The following is a 20,125-nucleotide window of genomic DNA, read 5'->3' on the forward strand; positions in this document are numbered from 1 at the left end:
AGTGACAGTGGTTAAGGTCTAGATTGGCTGTTAGGAAAACTATTTCACCAGGAAGGTGGTGAAGCACTGGAATGGGTTACCTAGGGAGGCGGTGGAATCTCCATCTCTAGAGGTTTTTAAGTCCAGGCTTGACAAAGCCGTGGCTGGGATGACTTAGCAGGGTTTGGTCCTGTTTTGAGCAGGGAGTTGGACTTGATGACCTCCTGAGTCCTCTTCCAACCCTTGGTATTTTCGATTTGGAGGAGTCAGCATTGCCCTCTCCAGTGATCTTACTGCATGTCTTGCAATAGTTAAAAACATCAGCTCCTGGAACCACATGATTACGTGCGACTCTCTGATTCCTCCCTGCTCAAAGTAGATTTCTAACCATGCTGACAGCAGAGAAAAGCTTGAAAATATGGCCCCCAAAGGCTCAAAAAGCAAAGGAAAAGAACCTAAATATGTTGTTTAAGGTCTCGTGATTTTTTTAAAGCCTGTCAGGTGGTTTTTAGAGACCAGGCTTGTGATTTTTCTTTTTTTAAAAACCCATGGGGTCGGCAATATTGTTGTGTACTTTTTATGGTACCTCTATGGAGAGGTACCTCTATGGACAGGCTAAGCAGAGGCTCAGTCAATAGGCAGCTCTGAAGGGGCCTGTGGAAATCTACAGCAACCCCAAGAATGCTCCTGTTTATATCTATGGGCACTTGGTATATGGTCAGAGCCAAGGTGATATAAAGCCATGTTGTCTGTTTTTCTCCTGGGCTGTGTCTTCGGCACAGAACATCCCACAAGCTTTAAAGCAAGCAGGTTGGATTCCTTTAAAGAGTGTTTTACAATACAAAAAGCAGTTCTGCAAGAAACAGCACCGTGAGTGTCCTGCTTTAATCATCTGGGTAGATTCCACCTAGATTTTGCCTTCTTCGTGTGCAGAGAACGCACAGATGGTCTCTCTGTAGACACTGGAAAATTGTTATGGCCCTTTTATTCCTTGCATCGCAGGCGCTGATGAAGATTCTGCTGTTAGGATGTAGAGCTCACAGTTGTGAGTTGTAAAGCTGGGAGATTTAACCTGAAGACCCATAAGCTGCTGTTACAGTGTATACAAAAGGAAAACAGCATTTTCACTTCACATTTCTAATTATAACATCCAGTGGCACATCTAACTTATGCTTTCCACTCTTAAATCACTTTGCAAACCTTAATTACCCCTTAGAGTGTTAAAACTCTCAGTCTACAAATGGGGAAACTCAGGCAGGGACAGCTTGGATAAAATCAGATGAGAATGCACAACCGCTGTCTCTTGCCTTATCCAAATACAACTGGGGCAAGGGCCACCTTCTCAATGAGTGTGTACAATGGGGAGCTGAGCACTGTTTGGGGCCACAAAGTACTACCACAAGACAAAAAACAAATAAGTGAGATGCCTAGGGTTATGCAGTGAGGCAGTGGCAGAGTAATGAAACGAGCCCTGATGTCCTGATTCCCAGTCCTCAGCTTTAACCATGAAACTCCACTTCAAATGATTAGTGCCACATGCAGGGATATAAACGTAAAACTGCCCCAGTCTCAAATGTAATTGCAGGATTTGGGGCTTGCTGTAAATTTCACATAATAAGCCAGCCATGCATCTGCCCTAGAGCAGATGCTCATATTGTCACATGGCAGGATGAGTGCATGGACTCCCCACAAGGCCCTCTGAGTAGCATCATGAACTCCAAAACCGTGGGTGCTAAATTTACAAAAATACCCCAAGCAACCCAAGCAGTCTATTTCTGCCTTTGACACTTACCGATCCCTGCCTGTGAATTGTGCTGCAAAGGGAAAAGAGAAGGCATCTGCTCTTGAAGCCTGCTGCTTGTCTTGGCAAGGAATCTCCAAGTCATGGCAGGAAGGAAAAAGAAATAGTGTTCTGTCTCCTGCTAGGCATGTCTGTTCTTGAGGAAAAGCTGATGCTTCTGCAGTGCTTGAGCCCATATGATGACTCTTTGGGGTCATGGAAAAGTTCCCAGGGTGAAATGTCCCCACCACTAATTGGGGGTCTTGGTGGATGTCTGAGCGGGATGGTGGGGGAGTCATAGAGCTGCGGGACTCCCCATCTACCTTTAGGGCTAAGGTAGTCGGGGCGTGGTAGGGAAGTTTTCCTGGTGTGTTTCCTATGGATATGCACCGATAGCCCCAGATTCTCAGCTCCCACTGGGGTAAAGCAGGAGCAGTGTTCCCTGTAAGCTGAGCACTTGGGCAGCCACGCAGGAGAGATTCAGGTGTCACTCAGTTGATGAGCAGAGCGCTCGCAGCCAGCAGCGTGCCGTCCCTGAACCCAGGAGTCAAGAGTGCCTACTTGAACCACACTCCGATGGGAAGAATTAGCCTTCAGGTACCCTGATTCCTACTGCCTGGCCCTAACCACTAGACCACACTCCTTTCTGGAGCTGGGACTAGAGCCCAGGAATCCTCCTGCCCAGCCCAGCCTCTAACCCCTCATCTTGTTACTAGATGAGGCGTAATTGATCCTTAACCAACTGAAGAGCGCAGTCCGTGCTGACCTGGTGCTGGCATCTAGTGCAGAGATCCTGGGGGCACAAGCGGGGGGTTGTTTTTACAGCAAATGGAGAAAATCTGGTTGGAAAGTCCCTGACCCATGAGCTGACAGCTGGGTCTCTCCGTGGCTCACAAACCTCCTGATCCAATCTGCTCTCTCTGCTCAGCCAGCCCATTTTATAAATAGCTTTCTGCACCACGTGGCTCTTCAAAATGTCAGAGTGGGGAGAATGACAAGCTACTTCAGGCAAAAACCAGGGACACAGAAAGGTTAAGACTCGGGCGTTTTGTGGAGAAAACAGGGTAGCTCTGCGGGAGCCTGTGTGCCCAGGGCTCCAGGCGAGCAGCCGACAGGCCTGTGTTTTTAAAGGGGGACAGGACTGCAGAAGGAGCTGGGAAATGACATGGGGGCAGCAGTGGTTGTTTTATGGGTTTAGTGCACAGCTGCTCAGGACTCCAGTGCAGGGGGAGCGGACTCTGCTCTTGCCCTTGGGATGGGGAGTGGGGTCTAGTGGTAAGCACAGTTAACTGTCTATGTATTCCCCATCTGTAAAGTGGGGTTAAGGATGCTTTAAGATTCAGGGCCGAGGGGGAGTGAGCACAGGGGCCGACTGGGGACCCCAGAGAGTGGGTGCACGTGAAATCGAACTAGGTGCAAAACTGAACCTCAGAAGATGGACCACAACTGAGCCAATTTTGGATGCAGTGAAGACAGACCCCCAGAGAGTAAGCACCATGGAGGGTGGGAGGGGGTGGCTAAACCTGATTGGCAGCACAACACCCCATCCGCAGGACCTCTGATTGGTCCAGGCCTGCTATTTAAGCACAGAGGGCATTTTAGGAAGCTGTCACTGAAACAAACCCTGCTCTAGACCCCAGCTCTGGTTTTTTCCAGCCTTCACCCTGGACTCCAACTCTGACCCCTGGCTTGATTCCTTATTCCAGATGCCGGATCTTGCACTCTGGCTTTGCCCCCTGGCTCCCACTCCTGTACCACTACACCCTAACCCTGCTTTGAATCTTGGTTCTATGGGCTGGGCCAGACTGCCCATGTACTGGTTGTGACAGCTGTTTGCTTTTGCCCCATGGAACTGGGTACGCTTTCCTAGCCAGGGAGCAATTCCTCTTGAGTTTAGGATTTTTGGGAAAAGGATGGCATTGGTACAGCCTACTGGCATCCGTGAGAAGGTGCTGCCTGATGGTAGATGGTGCTGCATCAGTTGAATAAATGAATGAATAAAGCCCTTGGGTCTTTCAAGGGAAATCTCCCAGAACTTCAAGTAGAAAAAGTAAACCCATGAGTGCATTTTATCAGAGGGGTTGGCAGGTCAGTCTGTATCTGCCAAAACAATAAGAAGTCCTGTGGCACCTTTATAGACTAACAGATTTTTTGGAGCATCAGCTTTCGTGGACAAAGACCCGCTCCGTCACATGCATGAGGCATGTGTGATGCATGAGGCATGTGTCTGAGGAAGTGGGTCTTTGCCCACGAAAGCTTATGCTCCAAAAATCTGTCTATAACGTACCATAGGCCTGCGCATTGAGTGCCTTTTGCTACTGTTTTAATTGCTGTTGATTATTCCACCGATGCCACCTAAAGGGAGGCTTTCTTTTTAAAGAGAGCTTGTTTTCTTTTCTTCCCCCCCCCGCCCCGCCTCCCAAGGTCTGTCAGATGAGGCTCTAATTAAAAGAAAGAGAGATGTAAAACAAGAGAGCCCAAAATAGCTCCCTGCAAAGGTCAGCTGCTCAGCTAGTCAATATTTCTCCCAAAATTATACTCCAGCTGAGATCTTGAGTGATGATGACCTTCAAGAGCCTGGAGCCAATAGCAGAGGGGTTGTCCAAACAGCTGGGGAGAATCACCCCTCTTCCTCATATTTAAAAAAAAAAAAAGAGTGAGGAACAATAGCTCTGCTCAGGTCACTGAGAGACTTGGTCCCATGGTGCAGCTGGGCAGAAGCTGGCTGTTTTGGGGCTATCATGGAGTGTGTGGGTCACCAGGCCATGTACCCCATCCACAGGCTAATTGGACTCTCATTCAGCAGGGAGAACAGAAGGTTTATTAGTGACAGGAACACAGCGGAGAATAGACTTGACAACACAGAAGCAGTGAGTACAATCCATTTTGGGGCAGGGGGGCGGTCCCTGAGCTGGGGCCCTGGCCCTCCTTCCTCCCTCTCCAGTCAGGTGAGACTGCCCCACCCCCTGACTTCCCAGTTCCAACCAGCCAGGCCCCTCTTCCCTCCTTTGCCCTTTCTTCCAGGGGAACAAAGGTGTTACCTGGTGGCAAAGGTCAAGAACTTCCATTGTCTATGCGTGGGAAGACATCACCCTGAAACTCCCATTGCCACTGAGGGAAACTGAGGCACCTGCCAGGTGTTCCTAGAGGGTATCAGGAAATGCATGCAACTTAACCAGGGGAATAAAATCCTCACATGCGCCACTTCATCACATGGGCTCCTTTAAAAAGCTGCAAGAGCCCATGTACCCCTTAGGCCCTCCCCGTTGCTACGCCCCCCAGTAGAGCGTTGCAGGAACATGGAACAATCAGAGTGGAGCTCAGCCCTGGCTGTGCCCCTGCCACCCACCCAGCACCTCCCCTGTGCTCTGTGCCATGGCCCCTTTGTGCCAGCCTGGTGGGCACCAAGTTGCGTGTGGGCATTTGACCCCTGGAGTGATTTGGATCTGAGCCTGCTGAGAAGAATGAGAAGCCACAGTGAAGTCTGTAATAGACTTGGGTGGCGTTGCTCCCCCTTTGGGCCAGAGCAGCAGCAGAATCTAGTCAAGCCGCAGACCAGGGGGAGACAGGTTCAAAAGACAATCGTTATCTCTGACGAGCAGCTCGCCTGCCTGCAGAGGGGCTGGCGGGGGAACGAGGTGAGATGAGGGCGCTCACACCTGCTCTGCGCAGGAGATCATCAGCTGCCGATTTGCTCCAAGGCAGAAGGCTGATAGCTGTAATGCTTCCTCTCAGTCCTCTGGCTGATCGGCCAGGCTGGCACAGAGGTTCCTCACAGGTCTGCCCCTGTGCAATGGCCTCTTTGCACCAGTGTTAGCGGAGTGCTTGGGCAGCCCCCCTGGAGAGATTCAAGTGCTGCACAGCTGATTAGCAGAGTGCCACAACCAGCAGCACCTGTTTCTACTGATGGTGCACGTTTGGTGCATGTATAAAATTTATTCCGCCCATCAGTGGGAAAACTAGACCGAACCCTGATTAGTAACATCCCCCGTTATTTCCTGTGGGGTCATACCAAGTGTTCGACCTCTCCCCAGGAGCAGAAAAGAGGGATGGGAGCACAGGCAAGCTGGCCATCCCTAGGGCTCACCTGGGTTGGGACACTAGAATCTCTGTCATTCTTCCCCTCCCAAAAATCCATCCATCGCTTTCCAGGGCTGGGCGAGGATGGGGCAGCTTTGGGCAGTCGACTGAGGGTGAGGGGCTGCGCTCCTGCCTGCAAGGAAAAGCCTTGCCCAAGATCACTGGCTGAGCCTGTAACAACTGGGGAAAAGAACCCAGGCCTCAGGGGTGCGTGATCAGAAAGGGCCCTGTGGTCGGGGCTGCAGGCTGGTGCCCAGGACCAGCTGCTGCCCCCTGGAGCTGCCAGGCTGGTAAGAAGGTGTGTGTAATCGTGCATTCACTCCCCCGTTACAGGGGCTGGGAGAGCTCAAAACCCCTTTACGGTGCAGCCCAGTTGGACTCTGGGACCAGCCGCAGCCCCTTGGGCCGTGTCCCCCCATCCTGCTCCTCTCCCACTTAAAAAAAAGTGCCAGGGTGCGTTTTCCCCAAGGCCAGCCCAGCCAGGAGCCCTACCCAGGGTTCCCTGTAAGCTGAGAGCTTGGGTGGCTACTCAGGAGAGAGTCACATGCTGCCCAGCTGATCGGTAGGGTGCCCACCGCCAGGTTGGGTTTCTCTGGGTGGTGCACGTTTGCACATGCCTTGGTGCCCACAAAAATTTATTCCACCCATGGGCAGAAAAATCCCACACATGGATGGAAAAGGTGAGAGGGAACGATGGGCCTAACCCCTGCACCCCGGCTCTAACCACTGGGTAAGATTTTTCCTCCAGAGCTGAGAATGGAGCCAAAACTCCAGGCCCCCGTTCTTTCCCACCCGGAGATGCTAACCACTAGACCACACTCCTTTTCCTGAGCAGGGAATAAAACACAAGGGTCCTGACGCTGAGACTCCCTGCTCCAACCACTGGACTCTACTCCCTCCCATAGCAGGGACCAGAGCCCCTGCTTCCTCCCCACCATAACCCGCTATAACCACTAGGTCATGCTCCCCTCCCCAAGCAGAGACTGGAACCCGGGTTCTCGTTTGCTTTAACCACTGAGAAGTATTGTCTCCCAGGCTCCAGAGGGCACAGGGAGACCATCAGCCTTAGCAGCAGAAAGTGAGCAGATGGGCCTCTGCTAAGCACTTCCAGCACTGAAGTGCATGTCCGGGCCAGGTGCTTTCCAGCCCTCACACAATAACATGGGCTGGGGAGTGTTCAGCTCACAACTGAAGGCAGGTGGTCCCTCAGCTGCTTTCGAGCCAGGCATTGGTTGGTGCTGGCAGGGCCTGAGGAGCAGGGTTTGAGGCAGATGTCACCCTGAGGCCTGGACTACACAACAACTACCTTTCGGTGCCCTGGGACAGGGGGCTGATTTCAGCCTGGGGCCCAGTGTAGCAGCACTGGGGTCTGGGAGGAAGGACTCAGGCCCCCAGGTCTGGGCTCCAGAGGCAGCAGAAGAGGGGAGTTAAAGCAGGGGGATTGGCAGGATGCTGCAGCGTGGAGGTTAGATGTGATAGCAGGCTCCCCAGGTGGCTTCAGAGCTGGCACAGAGCTGCTTTCTATTTAAAGCTCAGCCCTTATGAGTGCTCTAAAATCCACACGGGTTCTGGGATTGCTTTGAAATTTGGCATGTCTCCTGGGGATGTGGAGCAGGGCTGCCCAGGGAGATTTGGGGACTTTTTGCCCAGGCACAGCTGAGATACAGCCCGCCTCCAAAAACCACCCCTGGAAGGGTCATCCTCACCCTAAGGACTCTCCCCTCGTGCTTTTAGCCATCCAGCTAACATCATTTTTAGAGGGTGAAACTGAGGCATGAGCCAGGGACATGCCCAGGGTCTCCCGGGTCCCAGTGCAGTGCTCTAGTCACTAGGTTATGCAGGCAGGAGCCCTGCCAGTGAATCCACACCCAGGCTGGTCTGAGACAGAGAAAGCCATTGGGAGGGGAGGGTTGGGGCGAAGTGACGAAGGAGGATCACATGCCCCGCTTTCCTGTGGGGGTAGAATGGAAAGGGAAGCAGTGCCCCAGGTGTAATCACACAGCAGAGCAGGGCTGGGCTTACAGAAACTCTCCACCCACTGAGGGGCTGATATCTGCCCCTCTGAGCGCCCCCCTCACGCAGCGTAAAGCAGGGAGCGTGTTCTAGGGACCAGGGCAGCAGGCTGGGATGTGAGCAGCTTAGGGCAACGCCCAGCTCTGCCACCACCTTTCTGCATGGCCTTGGGCACATCACTTCATTTACGCTCTGCCTTGGGTGGGGCATACTGCCCCATGGTGAGGCGCTGGGGAGGGGGGCAAACCCAGCCAGGTGTGGGAGGTGCTGGGTGGGGAGGGCCAGGGCCATGCCCAAAGCTAGTTTGGTGAATTTGGATGTTAATTGCTCTGCCATGGGCCAAGCCCGGCAGCTCTGTGCACAGCCCAAAGGGAGCTAATGTCCCAGGAGGAGGAGGGTGCCCATCCATCCCGGATTTTGCGGGTCTTCTGTTCCCTGGTGCCTGGGGGTGGTGGCCCCTGCTGCAGGCGAGCTCCGCCGTGGGGCAGCTGCCCATTCTCCAACACACCATGGCGGCAGCCCCTGCTGCTGAGCTCTACCACATTCCTCAGCATCCCAGGCCTTGGGGAAGGCAGCTCCTGCTGTGGAGAAGCTCCTCTGTGGGACAGCTACCCGGGTCCCCAGCATGGCAGCTCCTGCTGCCTGGGATCCCTGCTGCAGGCAGCTGGCGCATTCCCTCCCCTGATCCCCACCGGGAGGCTGCAGAGCCCCTGTTTTCAGCACCCCTCCACCAGGAGCATGTGGAGCTCCCATCCTCCACTACCTCTCCTGGGAAGGCTGCAACGTGCCCCCCTCCCCAGCACCTCACCACGGGGCAGTAGCTACCATTGCCAAGGAGCCCTGACATGGGACAGCAGCCCCCCATCCCCAGAGGCTGGTGTCCCGCATTTGCCATGGGGCAAAGTGGTCACCCTACCTGGGAGAGCCACAGTGGAAAAGGGCAGAACCTCTCTCCTCCAGGTCACAGGCCCAAGGCCTTTGGTGGCCAATGCACAATGAGGAAGCGGCTCTCAGCTCCTCCCAGACGGCTCCCCCAGCTGTAGGTGGGTGGGCCAGGGAGCCTGGACCCCTCTTGCCAGCAGATCAGATGAAGTGACACCACTCAGGGGTTAAAAAAAGGAGGAGCCCTTAAGAGACATCCTCCTCCTCCCTGGGGCTGGTTTTGCTTTTGCTCTGGTCTGGCGAGAGGGGCACCTGTTCTGTGGCACGGACGTGGCCGTGACTCGCTAGCGAGGGGCCCCAGCACTCCAAAGACACCAGGGAGCTCTGTGGTCCACCCTGGCTGGACACCACAACCAAGGTGTGTGCTGAGAGCTCTGCTGCCAGCCCAGAGGAGGCGCCGAGTTGCTTTCAGCTTTTGGCTCTAGGGGTGCAGTTTCCATGGCTGCCTTCGAACTGGCGTGGGAGCATCCTGGATGGGACGGGACGGGATGGGTGTGGGGGCCTTTCATCCTCTTGGTTTCTTTATGCTTCAGCCTAACTGGACTCCAAGCAGAGCTTCCCGGGACCTGCTCCTTCACTGCTCCCCTTCCCGTCCTCTGCTCCCCTGGGGCACCTCCCTCCCGTGCTCTCCTCCCCACCATGCACCAGGATCTTCCACACTGGCTGCCAACAGCAGAGAAGCCCTGGACTGAATGGAGCGCAGAGAGCCAGCTGGCCCCAGCAGGGGGTGCTCTGAAGCACCATGGGGCCTGCGGGAAGCTCAAGCCAAGGAGCCCTGTGCTGCTGGGAACACAGGGTCTGTGCTTGCAGTTGGAGGATACCGGCCCGGTCTTGCTCTAGCCCAGCCAGAGGCCCTGCCCTGGAGGGGACAGGTGGGGGCATCCAGAGAACCAGGGAGGAGACTGTGGAAGGGCGCAGGGAGCTGCGGAGGGCCAGGCACAGTAGGAAATCCCAGCTGGGCCAAGGCCCTGCATCTGGGGGATCTCCTACCTCCCAAGAGAGCCCCTCCCCCACCCCCACCCCGGCACATGGGCCAAGCCATGTTCTGGCCCTGCAGCTGGGCTGCGAGGGGCTCCATCCTCCAGTCCAGGGAGGCCGAAGGGCTCTGGGATTCGTTGCATCCGATGCTTGGCCCTTGCTTGCCTGGTGGCATTTCACACCCCCCTCCCTGGCTCAGGGGGGAGGGGGCAAAGAAGAGCAGGGCACAGATCTCTGCACGAGGACAAAGCCGTGCTGGCAACAGGCTGCGGGGGGCTCTCAGCTGCCCCCGTCTGCTGTAGGGATCAGCCACCGGGAGCGTGGAGCAGCAGCTGCTGAGGGCATCTGAGGTCAGGGAAAGACAGAGGTTCCTACAGGCTGTCTGGGGAGCTGCTCTCTCAGGCTTAGTGAAGCAATCCCTGGGTTAGCATTGCTTTGGCAGGGAGGCAGCATTGCCTAGTGAGTAAGGGCCAGGCGTGGCAGTCAGGGGGCTGGGTCCCCTTTAGGAAATGGCCTCCCAGCCCTGTGCCTCAGTTTATCCCTTCCTTTTGGGTTAGATCCATCTTCTAACCCTTACCCCACCCTCCCTCCCACAGCAAGAAATAGACCCAGGAGTCCTGACTCCCAGCCCCCTCTTCTAACCATTAAACCTCATACTCTCCCAACAGCGCATTTAAAAACATACAAACCCAGCCAGTGTTCCCAGTAAGCTGAGCACTTGGGAAGCCACCCAGGAGAGATTCAGGTGCTGCCTAGCTGATTACCAGAGCAGGCACAGCACCTAAAGCCAGCAGCATGTGTTTCTATGGGTGGTGTACATCAGCACATCTCAGTGCACATAATAAAATTTATTCCACCCACAGATGGAAAAAAATTAGAGGAAACCTGCCACAGACCCAGGCCGAGCATTCAGTGGTGACTCCTAAGAAGTATAAAGTGCTTGGGCAAAATAAAAAGCCCCACAGCAGTGGAGCCCAGGCCAAAGGACTGAGGGTTAAAAATTGCAGCTCAGACTCTCAGACTCAAGCTCAGGGGGAGGGCAGCACCAAACACCTACGCAGCTATTTGCAGCCCCAGGGAGCCCCAGTTAGTTGGTGTGAGCAGAGACTCGCTTCCAAGGCGGGGATCACACACTTATGGTCCCTGGACTCGCTCTGTGCCTCAGTTTCCCCAGCTGTCGTATGGGTGTCACAACACTGCCTCTGTAAGTCCAGGGCATTGTGATGTGCTCTGGGCTTACAGTGACGGACACCCCGTGAGAACCAGAGCAAGGTGAACTGATTTCCATCAGCAGAGTTTAGAGCCCAAGCCTTTAAGCAAACAGCTGGGTAGGTTTTAATTAGCCACAGTATAACGAGGACGGGGAGAGGAGAGACTCCGGCGCAGAGCAAACGGCAGAGTCAGTCAGTTCCGCACCTAGTCATTGGGGGGGTCGAGCCTCCGGTTCAGTTCCGCCAGCGCGGCGTCCCTGGGCGCTCCACAGACGTGAGCTGCAGCGTTTGGCATTGGTAGGCATCGTCTATGTCGCAGGCCCTGCCATGAGCCTCAGCCACAGAGCAGCTGCCTGGTGCGCCCAGCACGGAAGCCCAGCTGTGTCTGACGCGGGCGCGCGGGAGATGAATGTTCCCCAGGGATCCTGCCGGAAGCTGGTTTGTGTTTTCCACTGCTGGGCAGCCCAGAGCGGGCAGAGTGTTGTGTCCCCAGGGAATGGCTCGCCCAGCACTGAGGTGCGGCTGGCTCTGGGGTGGAAGGGCTGCAGCCTCCCCTGCTACAAGCCGCGTGTGTTAACAGGCGGGTTTGGCACAGGGGGAAAATGGGTGTTTTCCCCGACCATCCAGCTTAACAGCCCAGTGCCTGCCCAGCCAATGTACCGAACTGCCCTGGGGTTATGGTGAGGGAAGGAAGAGTCACCACAAGTAAAAGGGCATCTGTCTGTCCATCCCTTTATGCATCCCTGGATATATTCCCATTCACACCCTTCTGTTTGCCCAGCCCCATGCACACCTGTCTCTCCCCATTTGCTCCATCTCCATGCACTCCTGCAGCTCTCCCAGTCATACCTCTCCAGATATCACCCCAACCACACCACCCCTCTGTCTAGCCCCCTTCACACGCCTCTGTCTGTCCACCCCATGCAGAGTCCTGTGTCTCTCCCCAGTCACACCCCTCTGTCTGTCATGCCCATTCACAACCCTCTGTCCATCTCCATTCACACCCTCTATCTGTCCAATCCCCTGTGTCTCCCTATTCACACCTCTCTCGCCCCCCCACCCCCACCCCATCTATCTGATTTCTACAGAGCCCCTCTCATGATCACCTTTGAGCTGCTGTTCCCCTCTGTGGGATGGCCCCAGCCATGTAGGATCCGCCCGTACCTTCCTCTCCCTGCCCAGTGGCCCTTTCCAGCTGGGCTCCGTCCCATTCACAGCCTTTGCCTGGCATTGCAGTACTGCTGGGTGTATAATGGCTTTGATCTAACAGACATCTATTGCGTGGGTCATAGACCCTCTACTGCCAGCAGCTAACAGAGATCCTCCTTTGCCCCAAGTGCAGTAGGGAGGCAGGACCAGTCCTAGCTACCCCCTCATGCCGCTGCTTTGGTTGTAGACTTCTCATGTCAGCTGCCCCTTTGCCCATCCTCCTGATGCCCCAGCTGGTTTCTCTGCCCTGTGACCCCTCTCCATCCTTTGGTGAAGGAGCAGGTGGGATGCTGGCCTGCCAACTTGGTGGAGCAGGTCCTATGGGGCTCCCTCCCCCTATGCAGGGAATGGGCCTGGAGCTGGGATAGAAGAAGAAGGCTCCTGCACCTCCCCCGCCACCAACGCTGAGCCACCCACCCTCTCCAGCCCAGGTGGAAGCAGACAGATGGTGACCCCAAAGGATTCCAGAGTCCTTGAAGGAGTGTAATCAATGCCCGGGAGTTTGCAATTTAAAATCCTCACCAATTAAGGCAGCAGCTAAAGAACTCTGAAGTGGGGTGGGTCTCTCCTTCACTCCTTTTCTGTCCCTTTCTTCCCTTCTTTTCTTCTCTCTCTCTCTCTCTCTCATTCTTGGCGTGGCCAGGAAATGCGTCCCTGTGCTCCCTGGAAAATTGTAAGAAACACTAACATGGTTCATTTTGTGTTGAAAATTTGGGAGGATTTTACTGGGAGGAAAAAACCCACCACTTGGGTTTGTCAGTTTTTGGCCCCCAAAATTTTCCAGTCATTTCATTTTTGAAATACTGGGACTGTTCGATGGAAACTGGACAGTTTTCCTCGGGGGACACTGTTTCATCACAAAGCTACTTTTCGTCCTCCCCGCCAAAATAATGGGTTTTGATGGAAAATGTTTGTCCAGCTCCACTGCTTATTATAACCTTTCCTTGTCTCTGTTTATCTCTCTGTCTTCTTGGCTTTCCGTAGTGTGCGGTTTGTCTTTCTGTCCTTCAAGCTGTTTCTCCATCTCTGGTTCATTCTTTACCTTTCTTTCTGTCCTGAGCACTGGAGGCCTGGCTAACGACACCTTAATGCAAGTTTCTCCAGAACAGGGAAACAGAGACCCACACCCCACCAAACTTTTGCCATGCCAATAAGCAGGCAGCGCCTGTTTGCCTGCCCTCCTTGTAGGGCAGGAGGCCTTGAGCAGCTAGCATGGGGCATATCTGCCAGCTTGGCCTGATCCCAGGGTGTCTCAGGAAGCAGAGTGCTGTGCTGAGCCCAGTGTGTTATACGTCTCCAGCATCAAAGGCAGAGGAGTCAGGAGCGAAATTCACCTGTACGTAAGAGACTGGAGTGAGGACACACCGAAGAAAAACTCCTAGGCAGGTAACACTTGAATTCAAAAAGTTCCCTCCCTTCCATTGCTTTACCTGGCTGCTTGCTGACAGCGACCACTCTCTCTCTGGGCTTAACCCTTTACAGCAACGTTTCCCAAAGTGTGGGCTGCAACCCAGTACCAGTCCTTGGAAAAAAAATACCAGTCCTTAGAAAATATACAAATTATCGCACGCAATCCCATTCATTTGGTACATTTTGTATTTTCCTGCATAATTAAGGTAATAACAATAAGTTAGGCACAAGTATTTTATATCAAGATTTATATTATTATGTGCTATCATTATTGTCAATAAATTCACTGTTTTTCTCATATGCATTTGTATTTTGGGGCCACAAAGAGCAGTTCCAGCTATATAAAGTTTGGGAAACCTTGCTTTACAGTCATTTGTCCTTGACACTGTCACTTAGTGGGGCAGGGGGAATGGACTGTCCAATTGCAAAGTGCTTTGAGCACCCAGACAGGATGAGCTGAGTGACTGCCTACCCACCCAGCCTTTCAAGCACAGACCTGCGCCAAGGCAGGACAGTCCCAGGGCGCTGCAGACACTTGCTCAGAAGCTGCTCAGCTGAGGAAGGCCAGGGCCAAAAATCCCTCCACGCTGCATGAGCCACACAACGTGCTGGAAAGGCAGGACAGTCAGCAAAGCGCCTGAGCCACCAGCCAGACTTACGTTAGCGCTCAGAGTGAAATGCACACTGGATCTCGGGGTGGGAGGGGGGACTCAGCTGCTATTTCATCCAACACGCCAGGGGCCTCCCACACAAAACAGGGAGCAGTTACAGCTGGAGCTCTCCCCAGCTGGGCCTATAACTCCTGGTTTCTGTGGACCAGCCCAGAGGGGGACCTGCATTTCCTGCTGGGTTCTTTGCAGAGTGGGGATTTCACCCCATATTTCCTCCACTGGGGGAGCATGGCAGATGCACTTTGGCAGGTGGTAAGGTGGGGGGAACAGAGCCTTGTCCCCCAGTCTGCAGAGGAAGAGGACTGGATGACTCCCTACCCCGCCCCCCCACACACACACCATCCAGTGCCTTTCCCCACTACTGGTTCCATTCAAAGGTAATGAAAAGCCATCAGTGACAGTAACTGGCCCCCTCCTGCATTACTCTCAGCTGCTTCCAGGGGCCTCTCAAACCTGGCACTTCAGAACTACTGTTATTATCTACCATGTCTATTACACTTGCCTCAGCCAGCGGGAGGCCTTATTTCTTCCACATATTATGATGGCATCTGGAGGCACCAACCAAGATCAGGGCCCCATTGGGCCAGGCGCTGCCCTGACAAAGAGTGACCAAAATCAGGGCCCTCTCAAGCTGGATGCTGCCCAGGCACAGAGCAACCGAGATCAGGGCCCCATTGGCTGGGTACCGCCCAGGCTCTGAGCGACCAAGATCAGGGCCCTTCCAGGCCAGGCACTGCCCAGGCTCAGAGTGACCGAGATCAGGGCCCCAGTGGGCCGAGTGCTGCCCAGACAGAGAGTAAGAGACTGTTCCTGTCCCAGAAAGCTCATAGTCCTAGAGTTCAGCCTTCACTGCAGAGCTCGCTCAGGCGCTGTGCCGAACCCTCTTCGCCTCCATACACAGACCACTCTCAACCACGCCTGGCACAGCTTTAAAATAGAAACTGTGGCCACCAGCCCATTTTATACAAAACCACAGAAAGATGCAGCCCCTGCCTCAAAGAGTGGCCAGTGTGCCTGGGTGAGTCACAGCAGGTGGGTGAAACGTGTGGGTGGGGCCGAGGGCGGAGCTAACAAACAATCCACTGTTTTTAGCACAGCCTCTTGGTTGCTGCAGCTCTATGCTCAGGGGGTTGTAATCCCAGCTGGTCCCCTATCTCAGTGTTCCTTAACTGGGGTACATGTACCCTTTGGGGGGGGGGGTACACTGAGGTTATCCAAGGGGCACATCAGCTCATCTAGCTATTGGCCTAGTTTTACAACAGGCTACATAGTAACCTCTAGAGAAGTCAGTGCAATCTTAAATTTTATTCAGACAATAACTCGTTTCTACCATTTCATACCCCTTACGCTGAAATGTAAGTATATTTCCATTCCAATTCATTGATTTGATAATAAGCTGGTGGAAAGTCAGCAAGTTTTCAGTAGTTGTCTTCTGAGATATTTTTGCATGTTTTCGTAAGTAAGTCACTTTTAAGTGGGGTGTAACTTGGTAGCCTGCAAAAGAAATCCGACTCCTGCAAAGGGTTCAGTCATCTGGAAAGGTTGAATGGTGCTTGTTTCAAGACCTCAGATTGGCCATGTTTCTCAGCTGGGGGTGCCTGTACCCTTAGGGGTACTCGAGAGGAACGTACCATTTTTTAAAAGGGGTACTTCATAACATTAAAGGCTGAGAAACACTGCCCTGTCTAGCCTGCACCTTCTGTGGGTCAGGACACAGGGCAGTATCTAATAGGGACAGTATAGTAAAGGGGCCATCATGGCTTTACCTAGGTTACTGAGTGTATGATGGTCTGGAGTCATGCCCCAACCCACTCTTTCTAGTTAGTTAGTGGGTGTCTCTCCTTTGAAGAATAATAAAGCAGCATGTTTCTTGTGTATGGTGCATGGGGGTCAGGCGACAGCCCAGCTAGGCAAGGCAAGTGCCAGCCCCTTCTACCCCAAGGCCCTGCTCCTTCAGCAACCTTTCCTTTTCCCCCTTCCCTTCTCCCCTGTGGAGCCAAGCCCCACCAAACCCCAGCCCAATCCTTCCTGGCCACCTGCAGAGCCAGGGCTGCTGCAGCCCCAGCCTTCCCCAGCAGCCGGGGAGTAAGGCAGTTTTGGGAAGACAATGCCTTCCCTTGCCTACGTTACCCACCCGCCATGGTACAGAGCAGGCCCTTTACAAAACTGGGGATGAGGATAAGAATAGCAGCTTATGGGGCAATTGAGGCATTTTTCCTGTAGACGAGGGAGGCAACTCGGCCACACTCTTCCAGCAGATGAGCTGGCCAATGTGGACAGAGTGAAAGCTATTTTCCTCCGCGCCTTGCAGCATTAAAACCTGCCCTACCTGCCTCCTGCTTAAAAAGCTCCTTAGATCCTTCTAAACTTCTCTCTCCTGGGCTCTGAAGTTGCAACAAAGCTCAAGGCCCCAGAGCCAAGCAGGTCTGGGGAGCCGCTCATGTTTTACATAGCCAAACAAGGGGCCAGGTGAATGTGCACATGTGGGGGGGGGGGCACAGCTAAATAAGACTCACCCAATATTGTGAACATCCTGGAGGAGCCGCTGCAGGGTGGATTGGTCTGTGGAAATCAATGAGGAGAGCATTCAAGGCTGATTGCTGGCAGTAGGGAATGGAACCAGCTGGTAATGGGATGGAGGGGGTCAGAGGCAGTGTTCTCTTTAAGCTAAGTGCTTGGGTGGCCACCCAGGAGAGTGTCAGATGCTGCTCAGGTGATTAACAGAGCACCCACAGCCAGCAACATGGGTTTCTATGGTGTTGCATGCCTGCACATGCCTTGGCGCGCACACCAAAATTTATTCTGCACATGGATGCAAAAAATTTAGAGGGAACATTGGTCCGCACAGGCTTGTCTAGTCTCCAGGGCTCTGTCCAGGCTGCTTGGAAAGGACTCAAACAATGTGGCTTCCACCACTTCCCCTGCCGGTTTTGCCAAGCTCCAGAAATAGCAGCAGCAAATGCATCTTCAAGACACGGGGTTTCGATGCAGGTAGCCAGTGGTGCTAATGTCGTTTATCAGCGACATCAAGGTGAAACTGCAGGATGCTTTGTCCTGGCTTTGGGCAGTGGCTGTCCGGTGTTACTTGGACCATGAAGCCGCTGGGGTAGCTCATGTGTATATATTTGTGTGCATATGCAGGATAAAAAGAAAGCTCACCAATGTTCCCTCTAATTTTTTTTCCATCCATGTGTGGAATAAATGTTGTTATGTGCACCAAGGCATGTGTGGATGTGCACCACCAGTAGAAATGTGCTGCCAGCTGTGGGCACTCTGCTAATCAGCTGGGTGGCACCTGACTCCCTCCAGGATGGCTGCCCAAACGCTCAGCTTGCAGGGACCACTGCATCCCCCCTGCCTGCTCTCTATCCAGCCATCAGGTTTTGCAGGCTCCCAAGAGCTTTGTGGTCTCAGGCTGATAGTTTCAAGATGGGGATAAAAGTCAGGCCTTGTTTAGGTCCCCATGTTCATCATCTAATTTCCAGCTCCCCAGAAGTTATCATGGAGAGGGGGATCAAGTTTCTGACTGAGGTGCTAGTGGGTGGGTGGGTGGGGCAGGGAAGAGCTGGTGTTAGGTGCCTGCTTTGAATAAGTTGGCTAGGTTCATCAATATTAGAACAGGATCATTATCCATGTGCCGCCTCAACAGGAGAGGGACTAAAGATGGTCCTGTGGCTGATACCCAGAGCTGGGATTGCTGGGGTCTTGGGTCATGCCCTTGTTCTGCTACTGACTCCCCGTCACTTAAGAACATAAGTGCTGCCATGGAATCATAGAACACTAGAACTGGAAGGGACCTCGAGAGGTCATCAAGTCAAGTCCCCTGCCCTCATGGCAGGAGCAAGCACCATCTAGACCAATGGTTTTCAACCAGTGTGCCATGGCACAGCGGTGTGCCGTAAGAACCGTCCGAGCATGCTGTGAAATTTCGACAGTTTCCCCTTGCTGTTGCTTTTTGTGGAGCCACTGCAGGGGTGGAGAATTGACAACCCCACAGGACCCTGTTCACCCCAGGAGGCTGCTGAAACGCTGCTTCCCAACCAGAACAAATAGGAAGGAAGCCCACCCCCGACTCCCTGCTGTGACCGGGGGAGGGAACCTGGTGGAGCTGGGACAGTATTTCGATGCCACGTCCTGGCTCCAAGGTGGTGGCAGGGAGGGGAGCCGGCTTTCAGCGGTTACTCGTTCATTCAATATCCCTAGCACAGCTCTGAGCAGATTTTGAAAACGTGTCTGGGCTGGTTGTCTAAGACGGTGTGTTCTGTGGTGGATTTGAAACATTAATACGTTTGATCCTGGTTTAGCTTGTTGCACTGCTCTTTTGCAAACCTCCCTAGTAAAGCTGTAACCATACTAAACTTAAGTAAACGTGACGTTTATGAGCAATTGATTCAGCTGAAAAATGTGGGGTTGCTGAGGAGCTGTTTGTCTCATTGAAGTGTGTGTGGTGCTGAAAAGGTTGGAAGCTGCTGGTCTAGACCATCCCTAATAGATGTCTGCTGAACCTGCTCTTAAATATCTCCAGTGATGGAGATTCCACAATCTCCCTCAGCAATTCATTCCAGTGGTCAACCACTCTGACAGATCGGAAGCTTTTCCTCATGTCCAACTTAAACCTCCCTTGCTGCAGTTTAAGCCCATTGCTTCTTGTCCTATCCTCAGAGGCCAACAAGAACAATTTTTCCTCCCTCTTCCTTCTAACTCTTTTAGGTACTTGAAAACCGTTGTTATGCCCCCTCCCAGCCTTCTCTTTTCTAGACTAAACAAGCCCAGTTCTGTCAGTCTTCCCTCATAGCTCATGTTCTCTGCACCTTTAATCATGCTTGTTGCTTTTCTCTGGACCTTCTCCAATTTCTCCCCATCTTTCCTGAAATGTGGGGCCCAGAACGGGACACAATACTCCAGTTGAGGCCTAATCAGTGCAGAGTAGAGCAGAAGAATGACATCTTGTTCATGACACACCCATTAATGCATCCCAGAATCAGAGTTGCTTTTTTTTTTTTTTTTTTTTTTGCAACTACATCAGACCTAAGGTCCTTCTAGCCTCATGGCTGGTACCAAAGGGAGTGAACCGAACAAGGAGCTCAAATGGAAAGAACCATCTCTGCCTATCCATCCTCCCTTCTGGCAGCCAGATGTTTTGGATCATCCCAGAGGTTAAGGATGCATCCCTGATCGTCTTGGCTAATAGCCTTTGATGGACCTGTCCTATAACTTATTTTTTTGAATGCAATTATGCCCTTGAAAAATAACAAGCAGTCCTGTGGCACTTTATAAACTAACAGATCTTTTGGAGCATAAGCTTTTGTGGGCAAAGACCCGCTTCGTCAGATGCATGTCCTAACATTATACCCTCGGTCATTTCAACGTCCCCTGGCAATGAGTGTCACGGGTAAACTGTGCTTATTGTGCAAAAATACTTCCTCTTGCTAGTGCTGAATCTGCTGCCTATTAATGCCATGGCATGAATCCTGGTTCTTTGCATTGCTGGCAAGGGTAAATGGCACTAGATCTGGCTGTACCTCTATTCCTCTGCTGTACAAGAAGGACGGTCACTGGTTGCCGAGTAGGAGTGTAAGGTTTTTGTGGCAGGGTCTCTTCCTGGCTTTTTGTCCGGGCAGAGCGTGCCACAATGCAACTGCGCTCCCGGTCATTCTGTGTCCGCACAGAGCAGCGGTTCGCAACCTTTTCGAGCTGGCGAGCCATTTTGACAATTCAGTAAGAGTTTGTGACCCAAGGCAATTCAAACCTGCAGGGGTTGGGGGGAGGTAAGTTCTCCCCTGGGAAAAATATTTTATAAATCTTGATTTCCTCCCCCCCATACTTTAACCCCTGACAGCCCCAAACCACTC

Source organism: Carettochelys insculpta, chromosome 30 (genome assembly GCF_033958435.1).
Source record: "Carettochelys insculpta isolate YL-2023 chromosome 30, ASM3395843v1, whole genome shotgun sequence".
In the NCBI taxonomy this organism is placed as follows: domain Eukaryota; kingdom Metazoa; phylum Chordata; order Testudines; family Carettochelyidae; genus Carettochelys; species Carettochelys insculpta.